Source organism: Scyliorhinus torazame, chromosome 17, assembly GCF_047496885.1.
Source record: "Scyliorhinus torazame isolate Kashiwa2021f chromosome 17, sScyTor2.1, whole genome shotgun sequence".
In the NCBI taxonomy this organism is placed as follows: domain Eukaryota; kingdom Metazoa; phylum Chordata; class Chondrichthyes; order Carcharhiniformes; family Scyliorhinidae; genus Scyliorhinus; species Scyliorhinus torazame.
In genome coordinates this window covers 177,576,643-177,593,884 of record NC_092723.1, presented here as the reverse complement: position 1 = coordinate 177,593,884, position 17,242 = coordinate 177,576,643, and the positions used below count along the sequence as shown (strand labels likewise).

Sequence of the window (17,242 nt, the reverse complement as noted above, 5' to 3'; positions counted from 1 at the left end):
TACATTCAATTAGATTAAATGGAGATCCCAACTTTTAAGTCGGGATCCTCATTACGTCATTGACAGGGGGTGGGGCAATCAAGCGGGGGAACCTTGCCAGTGTAAAAGCCTATTTGTTCTCCCGCTCGTTATCTCGCCAGCTCCGCCGTTCCTGCCCACTGAATCGGCCCCCCTCTCCCCACCCATTGTCTGTGACCTAAGCCGACATATTTAAAAGCTGTGGACGAAAGATAGGATGATTAGTATTCGCAAATGTGGAGATCAAATTGGCTTCTAGCACTTTTAATCAACCAGAATAAACATGTACAAATGCAGAATGTTGCGAATCAGGTTTTTGGCATTGAAGGGATAAATGTTTTTACTATGCTGCCACACCCTGGGATACCTTATGAATGTTGCACTGGCTACACCTATCTTCATTTTGAAAAAAATTTAGAGTACCGAATTATTTTTTCAAATTAAGGGGCAATCCACTTACTCTGCACATTTTTGCGTTGTGGGGGCGAAACCCACGCAGACACAGGGAGAATGTGCAAACTCCACACGGACAGTGACCCAGAGCCGGGATCCAACCTGGGACCTCGGCGCCGTGATGCAGCAGTGCTAACACTAGGCCACCGTGCTGCCCAACACCTATCTTCATTTGCATTGCACTAATAAGAAATGATAGACTTTGTACTGCATCTTATAGCCAGCCGACTTCACACAAAGGTTTTCCAGTGATCCATCAGGCTCCTTTCTGACAGAGTCCCAGTGCTCGAGAACATCAGCAACTTAAAAGATTAATGATCGCTAATTATTGGTGTCATCATATATTGTTTCCGTGAGGCGTCAAATGGATTTCTGGGATGTGCATCCCACTGTCCAGAAACATATTGGGCGTGATTTACCGACCCAGACTTGCTGGCGCGATGAGGCCGCTGCTTCTTGTGAGATTCGCGACTCTCGAAATGTCTTGGGGCATCGCGTCTGGATCTCGTCCAGATAATGGCTCATTGTAATAAATCTGCGGCAGATTCTCCTGGGGCCCGGGATTAACCGGCCATGCCAGGGGAGACCGCACCAGAGCGCCCTTTAGTACTGGTCCGGGTGGCACTGCCAGGCTGGCGGGAGCACTGCCAGGATCGCCAGGCTGGAAGTGTTAAGGTGCCCTGTGCCAGGTTGCCCATGCCAGGGGTCGGGCCCAGTATGGCTTGCCCGGAAGAGGTAGGGTGAGGGGGGGGGGGGGGGGGGGGGGGGGAGGCTCGAGGAGCCCAGAAGAGGTAGGTTGGGCGGAGTGGGGTGGTCCGGAGGCCGCGGTGGGGGATCGCTGAGTGGGGGGGCCGCCTGTAAAAATGGCACACCCATCTCTGAGCCATCTTCCTGGTGAGCGGAGTCCTTCAGTGCAGGAAATGACGCAAGTGCGGTCTCGGTGCAGCAGGCGCCAAGAAACACCCCACGCAACAGGCCCAAAACCCCACACTGTTTTCTTCTGGTTGAATTCTGCCAATTATTTTATTGGCTATTCCTCTTCAAATAAGGATGATTGTCATTTCGGAGTCCAAAGATAGTTGGTGAGGCAGATTTGGGTTCTGCAGAAGGAGGGTATTTGCTGTCATGTGGGATGTTAGGGTTGCATGTTGTCAGTTCCGGTCGTATCATGTACTGTTTGCTGCTCTTGCTCTTCCTCTCCATTTTGCCATTTTGCCTCAGGCATATTCTGGGATATAAATACCCTTACCTCACTGCACCCCCGCCCCCCCACCCCCCCACCCCTGCAACCCCCCGTCCCCACCTCCCCACCCCTGCACCCCCCGTCCCCACCTCCCCAAGTCAGAGGGCACACTGCTCACTGGGTACACTGCCTCTCACACTCACTACTCCCCCATCACCGGGACACACTGCCCACTGGGTACACTGCCTCTCATACTCACTAACCCCCATCACCGGGACACACTGCTCACTGGGTACACTGCCTCTCACACTCACTACCCCTCATCACCGGGGCACACTGCTCACTGGGTACACTGCCTCTCACACTCACTACCCCTCATCACCGGGACACACTGCCCACTGGGTACACTGCCTCTCACACTCACTACCCCCCATCACCAGGACACACTGCTCACTGGGTACACTGCCTCTCACACTCACTCCTCCCCCATCACCGGGACACACTGCTCACTGGGTACACTGCCTCTCACACTCACTACGCCTCATCACCAGGACACACTGCTCACTGGGTACACTGCATCTCACACTCACTACCCCTCATCATCGGGACACACTGCCCACTGGGTACACTGCCTCTCACACTCACTACCCCCCATCACCAGGACACACTGCTCACTGGGTACACTGCCTCTCACACTCACTACTCCCCCATCACCGGGACACACTGCCCACTGGGTACACTGCCTCTCACACTCACTACCCCCCCATCACCGGGACACACTGCCACTGGGTACACTGCCTCTCACACTCACTACCCCTCATCACCGGGACACACTGCTCACTGGGTACACTGCCTCTCACACTCACTAACCATCACCAGGACACACTGCTCACTGGGTACACTGCCTCTCACACTCACTACCCCTCATCACCGGGAAACACTGCTCACTGGGTACACTGTCTCTCACACGAACTACCCCTCATCACCCAGCACACTGCTCACTGGGTACACTGCCTCTCACACTCACTACCCCTCATCACCAGGACACACTGCTCACTGGGTACACTGCCTCTCACACTCACTATCCCCCATCACCGGGACACACTGCTCACTGGGTACGCTGCCTCTCACACTCACTACCCCATCACCAGGACACACTGCTCACTGGGTACACTGCCTCTCACACTCACTACCCCTCATCACCGGGACACTCTGCTCACTGGGTACACTGCCTCTCACACTCACTACCCCCCCATCACCGGGACAAACTGCTCACTGGGTACACTGCCTCTCACACTCACTACCCCTCATCACCGGGACACACTGCTCACTGGGTACACTGCCTCACACTCACTACCCCTCATCACCGGGGCACACTGCTCACTGGGTACACTGCCTCTCACACTCACTACCCCTCATCACCGGGACACTCTGCTCACTGGGTACACTGCCTCTCACACTCACTACCCCCCATCACCAGGACACACTGCTCACTGGGTACACTGCTTCTCACACTCACTCCTCCCCCATCACCGGGACACACTGCTCACTGGGTACACTGCCTCTCACACTCACTATCCCCCCCCCATCACCAGGACAGACTGCTCACTGGGTACACTGCCTCTCACACTCACTACCCATCACCAGGACACACTGCTCACTTGGTACACTGCCTCTCACACTCACTACTCCCCCATCACCGGGACACACTGCACACTGGGTACACTGCCTCTCACACTCACTACCCCTCATCACCAGGACACACTGCTCACTGGGAATACTGCCTCTCACACTCACTACCCCTCATCACCAGGACACAATGCTCACTGGGTACACTGCCTCTCACACTCACTACCCCTCATCACCGGGACACACGGCTCACTGGGTACACTGCCTCTCACACTCACTACTCCACATCACCAGGACACACTGCTCACTGGGTACACTGCCTCTCACACTCACTACCCCTCATCACCGGGACACACTGCTCACTGGGTACACTGCCTCTCACACTAACTACCCCTCATCACCGGGACACACTGCTCAATGGGTACACTGCCTCTCACACTCACTACCCCCCGTCACCAGGACACACTGCCCACTGGGTACACTGCCTCTCACACTCACTACCCTCCATCACCAGCACAGACTGCTCACTGGGTACACTGCCTCTCACACTCACTACCCCTCATCACCGGGACACACTGCTCACTGGGTACACTGCCTCTCACACTCACTACCCCCCATCACCGGGACACACTGCTCACTGGGTACACTGCCTCTCACACTCACTACCCCTCATCACCAGGACACACTGCTCACTGGGTACACTGCCTCTCACACTCACTACCCCCCATCACCAGGACACACTGCTCACTGGGTACACTGTCTCTCACACTCACTAATCCCCATCACCAGGACAGACTGCTCACTGGGTACACTGCCTCTCACACTCACTACCCCTCATCACCAGGACACACTGCTCACTGGGTACACTGCCTCTCACACTCACTACCCCCCATCACCAGGACACACTGCTCACTGGGTACACTGCCTCTCACACTCACTACCCCCCATCACCGGGACACACTGCTCACAGTGTACACTGCCTCTCACACTCACTACCCCCCATACCGGGACACACTGCTCACTGGGTACACTGCCTCTCACACTCACTACCCCATCACCAGGACACACTGCTCACTTGGTACACTGCCTCTCACACTCACTACTCCCCCATCACCGGGACACACTGCACACTGGGTACACTGCCTCTCACACTCACTACCCCTCATCACCAGGACACACTGCTCACTGGGAATACTGCCTCTCACACTCACTACCCCTCATCACCAGGACACAATGCTCACTGGGTACACTGCCTCTCACACTCACTACCCCTCATCACCGGGACACACGGCTCACTGGGTACACTGCCTCTCACACTCACTACTCCACATCACCAGGACACACTGCTCACTGGGTACACTGCCTCTCACACTCACTACCCCTCATCACCGGGACACACTGCTCACTGGGTACACTGCCTCTCACACTAACTACCCCTCATCACCGGGACACACTGCTCAATGGGTACACTGCCTCTCACACTCACTACCCCCCGTCACCAGGACACACTGCCCACTGGGTACACTGCCTCTCACACTCACTACCCTCCATCACCAGCACAGACTGCTCACTGGGTACACTGCCTCTCACACTCACTACCCCTCATCACCGGGACACACTGCTCACTGGGTACACTGCCTCTCACACTCACTACCCCCCATCACCGGGACACACTGCTCACTGGGTACACTGCCTCTCACACTCACTACCCCTCATCACCAGGACACACTGCTCACTGGGTACACTGCCTCTCACACTCACTACCCCCCATCACCAGGACACACTGCTCACTGGGTACACTGTCTCTCACACTCACTAATCCCCATCACCAGGACAGACTGCTCACTGGGTACACTGCCTCTCACACTCACTACCCCTCATCACCAGGACACACTGCTCACTGGGTACACTGCCTCTCACACTCACTACCCCCCATCACCAGGACACACTGCTCACTGGGTACACTGCCTCTCACACTCACTACCCCCCATCACCGGGACACACTGCTCACAGTGTACACTGCCTCTCACACTCACTACCCCCCATACCGGGACACACTGCTCACTGGGTACACTGCCTCTCACACTCACTGACCCCCATCACCCGGGACACACTGCTCACTGGGTGCACTGCCTCTCACACTCACTACCCCTCATCACCGGGACACACTGCTCACTGGGTACACTGCCTCTCACACTCACTAACCCCCATCACCGGGACACACTGCTCACTGGGTACACTGCCTCTCACACTCACTGATCCCCATCACCGGGACACACTGCCCACTGGGTACACTGCCTCTCACACTCACTAATCCCCATCACCAGCACAGACTGCTCACTGGGTACACTGCCTCTCACACTCACTACCGCCCCATCACCGGGACACACTGCTCACTGGGTACACTGCCTCTCACACTAACTAATCCCCATCACCAGGACACACTGCTCACTGGGTACACTGCCTCTCACACTCACTAACCCCTCATCACCAGGACACACTGCTCACTGGGTACACTGCCTCTCACACTCACTACCCCCCCTCCATCACCGGGACACACGGCTCACTGGGTACACTGCCTCACACACTCACTACCCGATCACCAGGACACACTGCTCACTGGGTACACTGCCTCTCACACTCACTACCCCCCCATCACCAGGACACACTGCTCACTGGGTACACTGCCTCTCACACTCACTATCCCCCCATCACCCGGGACACACTGCTCACTGGGTACACTGCCTCTCACACTCACTACCCCTCATCACCAGGACACACGGCTCACTGGGTACACTGCCTCTCACACTCACTACCCCTCATCACCACGACACACTGCTCACTGGGTACACTGCCTCTCACACTCACTACCCCTCATCACCAGGACACACTGCTCACTGGGTACACTGCCTCTCACACTCACTAATCCCCATCACCAGGACACACTGCTCACTGGGTACACTGCCTCTCACACTCACTACCCCCCATCACCGGGTCACACTGCTCACTGGGTACACTGCCTCACACACTCACTACCCCCCATCACCGGGACACACTGCTCACTGGGTACACTGCCTCTCACACTCACTACCCCTCATCACCAGGACACACTGCTCACTGGGTACACTGCCTCTCACACTCACTAAACCCCATCACCCGGGACACACTGCTCACTGGGTACACTGCCTCTCACACTCACTGATCGACATCACTAGGACACACTGCTCACTGGGTACACTGCCTCTCACACTCACTACCCCCCCCATCACCAGGACACACTGCTCACTGGGTACACTGCCTCTCACACTCACTATCCCCCATCACCAGGACACACTGCTCACTGTGTACACTGCCTCTCACACTCACTGATCCCCATCACCAGGACACACTGCTCACTGGGTACACTGCCTCTCACACTCACTAACCCCCCCCACCACTGGGACACACTGCTCACTGGGTACACTGCCTCTCACACTCACTAACCCCCCCATCACCGGGACACACTGCTCACTGTGTACACTGCCTCTCACACTCACTGATCCCCATCACCGGGACCCACTGCTCACTGGGTACACTGCCTCTCACACTCACTACCCCTCATCACCAGGACACACTGCTCACTGGGTACACTGCCTCACACACTCACTACCCCTCATCACCCGGCACACTGCTCACTGGGTACACTGCCTCTCACACTCACTACCCCCCCATCACCAGGACACACTGCTCACTGGGTACACTGCCTCTCACACTCACTACCCCCCCATCACCCGGGACACACTGCTCACTGGGTACACTGCCTCTCACACTCACTACCCCTCATCACCAGGACACACGGCTCACTGGGTACACTGCCTCTCACACTCACTACCCCTCATCACCAGGACACACTGCTCACTGGGTACACTGCCTCTCACACTCACTACCCCTCATCACCAGGACACACTGCTCACTGGGTACACTGCCTCTCACACTCACTACCCCCCATCACCGGGACACACTGCTCACTGGGTACACTGCCTCTCACACTCACTAATCCCCATCACCAGGACACACTGCTCACTGGGTACACTGCCTCTCACACTCACTACCCCCCATCACCGGGTCACACTGCTCACTGGGTACACTGCCTCACACACTCACTACCCCCCATCACCGGGACACACTGCTCACTGGGTACACTGCCTCTCACACTCACTACCCCTCATCACCAGGACACACTGCTCACTGGGTACACTGCCTCTCACACTCACTAAACCCCATCACCCGGGACACACTGCTCACTGGGTACACTGCCTCTCACACTCACTACCCCCCCCCCATCACCGGGACACACTGCTCACTGGGTACACTGCCTCTCACACTCACTATCCCCCATCACCAGGACACACTGCTCACTGTGTACACTGCCTCTCACACTCACTGATCCCCATCACCAGGACACACTGCTCACTGGGTACACTGCCTCACACACTCACTAACCCCCCCCACCACTGGGACACACTGCTCACTGGGTACACTGCCTCTCACACTCACTAACCCCCCCATCACCGGGACACACTGCTCACTGTGTACACTGCCTCTCACACTCACTGATCCCCATCACCGGGACCCACTGCTCACTGGGTACACTGCCTCTCACACTCACTACCCCTCATCACCAGGACACACTGCTCACTGGGTACACTGCCTCACACACTCACTACCCCTCATCACCCGGCACACTGCTCACTGGGTACACTGCCTCTCACACTCACTACCCCCCCCATCACCGGGACACACTGCTCACTGGGTACACTGCCTCTCACACTCACAACCCCTCATCACCAGGACACACAGCTCACTGGGTACACGGTCTCTCACACTCACTACCCCTCATCACCGGGACACACTGCTCACTGTGTACACTGCCTCTCACACTCACTAACCCCCCCATCACCGGGACACACTGCTCACTGTGTACACTGCCTCTCACACTCACTGATCCCCATCACCGGGACCCACTGCTCACTGGGTACACTGCCTCTCACACTCACTACCCCTCATCACCAGGACACACTGCTCACTGGGTACACTGCCTCACACACTCACTACCCCTCATCACCCGGCACACTGCTCACTGGGTACACTGCCTCTCACACTCACTACCCCTCATCACCAGGACACACTGCTCACTGGGTACACTGTCTCTCACACTCACTACCCCTCATCACCGGGCCACACTGCTCACTGTGTACACTGCCTCTCACACTCACTAACACCCCCATCACCAGGACACACTGCTCACTGGGTACACTGCCTCTCACACTCACTGATCCCCATCACCGGGACCCACTGCTCACTGGGTACACTGCCTCTCACACTCACTACACCCACATCACCAGGACACACTGCTCACTGGGTACACTGCCTCTCACACTCACTATCCCCCATCACCAGGACACACTGCTCACTGGGTACACTGCCTCTCACACTCACTATCCCCCCATCACCAGGACACACTGCTCACTGGGTACAATGCCTCTCACACTGACTAACCCCCATCACCGGGACACACTGCTCACTGGGTACACTGCCTCTCACACTCACGACCCCCATCACCGGGACACACTGCCCACTGGGTACACTGCCTCTCACACTCACTACCCCTCATCACCAGGACACACTGCTCACTGGGTACACTGCCTCTCACACTCACTACCCCTCATCACCAGGACACACTGCTCACTGGGTACACTGCCTCTCACACTCACTAATCCCCATCACCAGGACACACTGCTCACTGGGTACACTGCCTCTCACACACACTAACCCCCATCACCAGGACACATTGCTCACTGGGTACACTGCCTCTCACACTCACTAACCCCCATCACCAGGACACACTGTTCACTGGGTACACTGCCTCTCACGCTCACTACCCGCCCATCACCGGGACACACTGCTCACTGGGTACACTGCCTCTCACACTCACTAATCCCCATCACCAGGACACACTGCTCACTGGGTACACTGCCTCTCACACTCACTAATCCCCATCACCAGGACACACTGCTCACTGGGTACACTGCCTCTCACACTCACTAACCCCCATCACCAGGACACACTGCTCACTGGGTACACTGCCTCTCACACTCACTAACCCCCATCACCAGGACACATTGCTCACTGGGTACACTGCCTCTCACACTCACTAACCCCCATCACCAGGACACACTGCTCACTGGGTACACTGCCTCTCACACTCACTACCCGCCCATCACCGGGACACACTGCTCACTGGGTACACTGCCTCTCACACTCACTGATCCCCATCACCGGGACACACTGCTCACTGGGTACACTGCCTCTCACACTCACTACCCCTCATCACCCGTGACACACTGCTCACTGGGTACACTGCCTCTCACACTCACTACCCCCCATCACCGGGACACACTGCTCACTGGGTACACTGCCTCTCACACTCACTAATCCCCATCACTGGGACACACTGCTCACTGGGTACACTGCCTTTCACACTCACTACCCCTCATCACTGGGACACACTGCTCACTGGGTACACTGCCTCTCACACTCACTACCCCTCATCACCAGGACACACTGCTCACTGGGTACACTGCCTCTCACACTCACTAACCCATCACCAGGACACACTGCTCACTGGGTACACTGCCTCTCACACTCACTACCCCTCATCACCGGGAAACACTGCTCACTGGGTACACTGTCTCTCACACGAACTACCCCTCATCACCCAGCACACTGCTCACTGGGTACACTGCCTCTCACACTCACTACCCCTCATCACCAGGACACACTGCTCACTGGGTACACTGCCTCTCACACTCACTATCCCCCATCACCGGGACACACTGCTCACTGGGTACGCTGCCTCTCACACTCACTACCCCATCACCAGGACACACTGCTCACTGGGTACACTGCCTCTCACACTCACTACCCCTCATCACCGGGACACTCTGCTCACTGGGTACACTGCCTCTCACACTCACTACCCCCCCATCACCCGGGACAAACTGCTCACTGGGTACACTGCCTCTCACACTCACTACCCCTCATCACCGGGACACACTGCTCACTGGGTACACTGCCTCTCACACTCACTACCCCTCATCACCGGGGCACACTGCTCACTGGGTACACTGCCTCTCACACTCACTACCCCTCATCACCGGGACACTCTGCTCACTGGGTACACTGCCTCTCACACTCACTACCCCCCATCACCAGGACACACTGCTCACTGGGTACACTGCTTCTCACACTCACTCCTCCCCCATCACCGGGACACACTGCTCACTGGGTACACTGCCTCTCACACTCACTATCCCCCCCCCATCACCAGGACAGACTGCTCACTGGGTACACTGCCTCTCACACTCACTACCCCATCACCAGGACACACTGCTCACTTGGTACACTGCCTCTCACACTCACTACTCCCCCATCACCGGGACACACTGCACACTGGGTACACTGCCTCTCACACTCACTACCCCTCATCACCAGGACACACTGCTCACTGGGAATACTGCCTCTCACACTCACTACCCCTCATCACCAGGACACAATGCTCACTGGGTACACTGCCTCTCACACTCACTACCCCTCATCACCGGGACACACGGCTCACTGGGTACACTGCCTCTCACACTCACTACTCCACATCACCAGGACACACTGCTCACTGGGTACACTGCCTCTCACACTCACTACCCCTCATCACCGGGACACACTGCTCACTGGGTACACTGCCTCTCACACTAACTACCCCTCATCACCGGGACACACTGCTCAATGGGTACACTGCCTCTCACACTCACTACCCCCCGTCACCAGGACACACTGCCCACTGGGTACACTGCCTCTCACACTCACTACCCTCCATCACCAGCACAGACTGCTCACTGGGTACACTGCCTCTCACACTCACTACCCCTCATCACCGGGACACACTGCTCACTGGGTACACTGCCTCTCACACTCACTACCCCCCATCACCGGGACACACTGCTCACTGGGTACACTGCCTCTCACACTCACTACCCCTCATCACCAGGACACACTGCTCACTGGGTACACTGCCTCTCACACTCACTACCCCCCATCACCAGGACACACTGCTCACTGGGTACACTGTCTCTCACACTCACTAATCCCCATCACCAGGACAGACTGCTCACTGGGTACACTGCCTCTCACACTCACTACCCCTCATCACCAGGACACACTGCTCACTGGGTACACTGCCTCTCACACTCACTACCCCCCATCACCAGGACACACTGCTCACTGGGTACACTGCCTCTCACACTCACTACCCCCCATCACCGGGACACACTGCTCACAGTGTACACTGCCTCTCACACTCACTACCCCCCATACCGGGACACACTGCTCACTGGGTACACTGCCTCTCACACTCACTACCCCATCACCAGGACACACTGCTCACTTGGTACACTGCCTCTCACACTCACTACTCCCCCATCACCGGGACACACTGCACACTGGGTACACTGCCTCTCACACTCACTACCCCTCATCACCAGGACACACTGCTCACTGGGAATACTGCCTCTCACACTCACTACCCCTCATCACCAGGACACAATGCTCACTGGGTACACTGCCTCTCACACTCACTACCCCTCATCACCGGGACACACGGCTCACTGGGTACACTGCCTCTCACACTCACTACTCCACATCACCAGGACACACTGCTCACTGGGTACACTGCCTCTCACACTCACTACCCCTCATCACCGGGACACACTGCTCACTGGGTACACTGCCTCTCACACTAACTACCCCTCATCACCGGGACACACTGCTCAATGGGTACACTGCCTCTCACACTCACTACCCCCCGTCACCAGGACACACTGCCCACTGGGTACACTGCCTCTCACACTCACTACCCTCCATCACCAGCACAGACTGCTCACTGGGTACACTGCCTCTCACACTCACTACCCCTCATCACCGGGACACACTGCTCACTGGGTACACTGCCTCTCACACTCACTACCCCCCATCACCGGGACACACTGCTCACTGGGTACACTGCCTCTCACACTCACTACCCCTCATCACCAGGACACACTGCTCACTGGGTACACTGCCTCTCACACTCACTACCCCCCATCACCAGGACACACTGCTCACTGGGTACACTGTCTCTCACACTCACTAATCCCCATCACCAGGACAGACTGCTCACTGGGTACACTGCCTCTCACACTCACTACCCCTCATCACCAGGACACACTGCTCACTGGGTACACTGCCTCTCACACTCACTACCCCCCATCACCAGGACACACTGCTCACTGGGTACACTGCCTCTCACACTCACTACCCCCCATCACCGGGACACACTGCTCACAGTGTACACTGCCTCTCACACTCACTACCCCCCATACCGGGACACACTGCTCACTGGGTACACTGCCTCTCACACTCACTGACCCCCATCACCCGGGACACACTGCTCACTGGGTGCACTGCCTCTCACACTCACTACCCCTCATCACCGGGACACACTGCTCACTGGGTACACTGCCTCTCACACTCACTAACCCCCATCACCGGGACACACTGCTCACTGGGTACACTGCCTCTCACACTCACTGATCCCCATCACCGGGACACACTGCCCACTGGGTACACTGCCTCTCACACTCACTAATCCCCATCACCAGCACAGACTGCTCACTGGGTACACTGCCTCTCACACTCACTACCGCCCCATCACCGGGACACACTGCTCACTGGGTACACTGCCTCTCACACTAACTAATCCCCATCACCAGGACACACTGCTCACTGGGTACACTGCCTCTCACACTCACTAACCCCTCATCACCAGGACACACTGCTCACTGGGTACACTGCCTCTCACACTCACTACCCCCCCTCCATCACCGGGACACACGGCTCACTGGGTACACTGCCTCACACACTCACTACCCGATCACCAGGACACACTGCTCACTGGGTACACTGCCTCTCACACTCACTACCCCCCCATCACCAGGACACACTGCTCACTGGGTACACTGCCTCTCACACTCACTATCCCCCCATCACCCGGGACACACTGCTCACTGGGTACACTGCCTCTCACACTCACTACCCCTCATCACCAGGACACACGGCTCACTGGGTACACTGCCTCTCACACTCACTACCCCTCATCACCACGACACACTGCTCACTGGGTACACTGCCTCTCACACTCACTACCCCTCATCACCAGGACACACTGCTCACTGGGTACACTGCCTCTCACACTCACTAATCCCCATCACCAGGACACACTGCTCACTGGGTACACTGCCTCTCACACTCACTACCCCCCATCACCGGGTCACACTGCTCACTGGGTACACTGCCTCACACACTCACTACCCCCCATCACCGGGACACACTGCTCACTGGGTACACTGCCTCTCACACTCACTACCCCTCATCACCAGGACACACTGCTCACTGGGTACACTGCCTCTCACACTCACTAAACCCCATCACCCGGGACACACTGCTCACTGGGTACACTGCCTCTCACACTCACTGATCGACATCACTAGGACACACTGCTCACTGGGTACACTGCCTCTCACACTCACTACCCCCCCCATCACCAGGACACACTGCTCACTGGGTACACTGCCTCTCACACTCACTATCCCCCATCACCAGGACACACTGCTCACTGTGTACACTGCCTCTCACACTCACTGATCCCCATCACCAGGACACACTGCTCACTGGGTACACTGCCTCTCACACTCACTAACCCCCCCCACCACTGGGACACACTGCTCACTGGGTACACTGCCTCTCACACTCACTAACCCCCCCATCACCGGGACACACTGCTCACTGTGTACACTGCCTCTCACACTCACTGATCCCCATCACCGGGACCCACTGCTCACTGGGTACACTGCCTCTCACACTCACTACCCCTCATCACCAGGACACACTGCTCACTGGGTACACTGCCTCACACACTCACTACCCCTCATCACCCGGCACACTGCTCACTGGGTACACTGCCTCTCACACTCACTACCCCCCCATCACCAGGACACACTGCTCACTGGGTACACTGCCTCTCACACTCACTACCCCCCCATCACCCGGGACACACTGCTCACTGGGTACACTGCCTCTCACACTCACTACCCCTCATCACCAGGACACACGGCTCACTGGGTACACTGCCTCTCACACTCACTACCCCTCATCACCAGGACACACTGCTCACTGGGTACACTGCCTCTCACACTCACTACCCCTCATCACCAGGACACACTGCTCACTGGGTACACTGCCTCTCACACTCACTACCCCCCATCACCGGGACACACTGCTCACTGGGTACACTGCCTCTCACACTCACTAATCCCCATCACCAGGACACACTGCTCACTGGGTACACTGCCTCTCACACTCACTACCCCCCATCACCGGGTCACACTGCTCACTGGGTACACTGCCTCACACACTCACTACCCCCCATCACCGGGACACACTGCTCACTGGGTACACTGCCTCTCACACTCACTACCCCTCATCACCAGGACACACTGCTCACTGGGTACACTGCCTCTCACACTCACTAAACCCCATCACCCGGGACACACTGCTCACTGGGTACACTGCCTCTCACACTCACTACCCCCCCCCCATCACCGGGACACACTGCTCACTGGGTACACTGCCTCTCACACTCACTATCCCCCATCACCAGGACACACTGCTCACTGTGTACACTGCCTCTCACACTCACTGATCCCCATCACCAGGACACACTGCTCACTGGGTACACTGCCTCACACACTCACTAACCCCCCCCACCACTGGGACACACTGCTCACTGGGTACACTGCCTCTCACACTCACTAACCCCCCCATCACCGGGACACACTGCTCACTGTGTACACTGCCTCTCACACTCACTGATCCCCATCACCGGGACCCACTGCTCACTGGGTACACTGCCTCTCACACTCACTACCCCTCATCACCAGGACACACTGCTCACTGGGTACACTGCCTCACACACTCACTACCCCTCATCACCCGGCACACTGCTCACTGGGTACACTGCCTCTCACACTCACTACCCCCCCCATCACCGGGACACACTGCTCACTGGGTACACTGCCTCTCACACTCACAACCCCTCATCACCAGGACACACAGCTCACTGGGTACACGGTCTCTCACACTCACTACCCCTCATCACCGGGACACACTGCTCACTGTGTACACTGCCTCTCACACTCACTAACCCCCCCATCACCGGGACACACTGCTCACTGTGTACACTGCCTCTCACACTCACTGATCCCCATCACCGGGACCCACTGCTCACTGGGTACACTGCCTCTCACACTCACTACCCCTCATCACCAGGACACACTGCTCACTGGGTACACTGCCTCACACACTCACTACCCCTCATCACCCGGCACACTGCTCACTGGGTACACTGCCTCTCACACTCACTACCCCTCATCACCAGGACACACTGCTCACTGGGTACACTGTCTCTCACACTCACTACCCCTCATCACCGGGCCACACTGCTCACTGTGTACACTGCCTCTCACACTCACTAACACCCCCATCACCAGGACACACTGCTCACTGGGTACACTGCCTCTCACACTCACTGATCCCCATCACCGGGACCCACTGCTCACTGGGTACACTGCCTCTCACACTCACTACACCCACATCACCAGGACACACTGCTCACTGGGTACACTGCCTCTCACACTCACTATCCCCCATCACCAGGACACACTGCTCACTGGGTACACTGCCTCTCACACTCACTATCCCCCCATCACCAGGACACACTGCTCACTGGGTACAATGCCTCTCACACTGACTAACCCCCATCACCGGGACACACTGCTCACTGGGTACACTGCCTCTCACACTCACGACCCCCATCACCGGGACACACTGCCCACTGGGTACACTGCCTCTCACACTCACTACCCCTCATCACCAGGACACACTGCTCACTGGGTACACTGCCTCTCACACTCACTACCCCTCATCACCAGGACACACTGCTCACTGGGTACACTGCCTCTCACACTCACTAATCCCCATCACCAGGACACACTGCTCACTGGGTACACTGCCTCTCACACACACTAACCCCCATCACCAGGACACATTGCTCACTGGGTACACTGCCTCTCACACTCACTAACCCCCATCACCAGGACACACTGTTCACTGGGTACACTGCCTCTCACGCTCACTACCCGCCCATCACCGGGACACACTGCTCACTGGGTACACTGCCTCTCACACTCACTAATCCCCATCACCAGGACACACTGCTCACTGGGTACACTGCCTCTCACACTCACTAATCCCCATCACCAGGACACACTGCTCACTGGGTACACTGCCTCTCACACTCACTAACCCCCATCACCAGGACACACTGCTCACTGGGTACACTGCCTCTCACACTCACTAACCCCCATCACCAGGACACATTGCTCACTGGGTACACTGCCTCTCACACTCACTAACCCCCATCACCAGGACACACTGCTCACTGGGTACACTGCCTCTCACACTCACTACCCGCCCATCACCGGGACACACTGCTCACTGGGTACACTGCCTCTCACACTCACTGATCCCCATCACCGGGACACACTGCTCACTGGGTACACTGCCTCTCACACTCACTACCCCTCATCACCCGTGACACACTGCTCACTGGGTACACTGCCTCTCACACTCACTACCCCCCATCACCGGGACACACTGCTCACTGGGTACACTGCCTCTCACACTCACTAATCCCCATCACTGGGACACACTGCTCACTGGGTACACTGCCTTTCACACTCACTACCCCTCATCACTGGGACACACTGCTCA

At 57.0% G+C, this 17,242-nt stretch overlaps 1 protein-coding gene across 1 annotated transcript in view; it reads left to right on the top strand.

Moving 5' to 3' along the window:
- The window catches only part of LOC140393490 (tektin-3-like), a 117,371-nt gene that overhangs the window by 25,161 nt on the left and 74,968 nt on the right, over nucleotides 1-17,242 (top strand). The gene's annotated exons all lie outside the window — the stretch shown is intronic.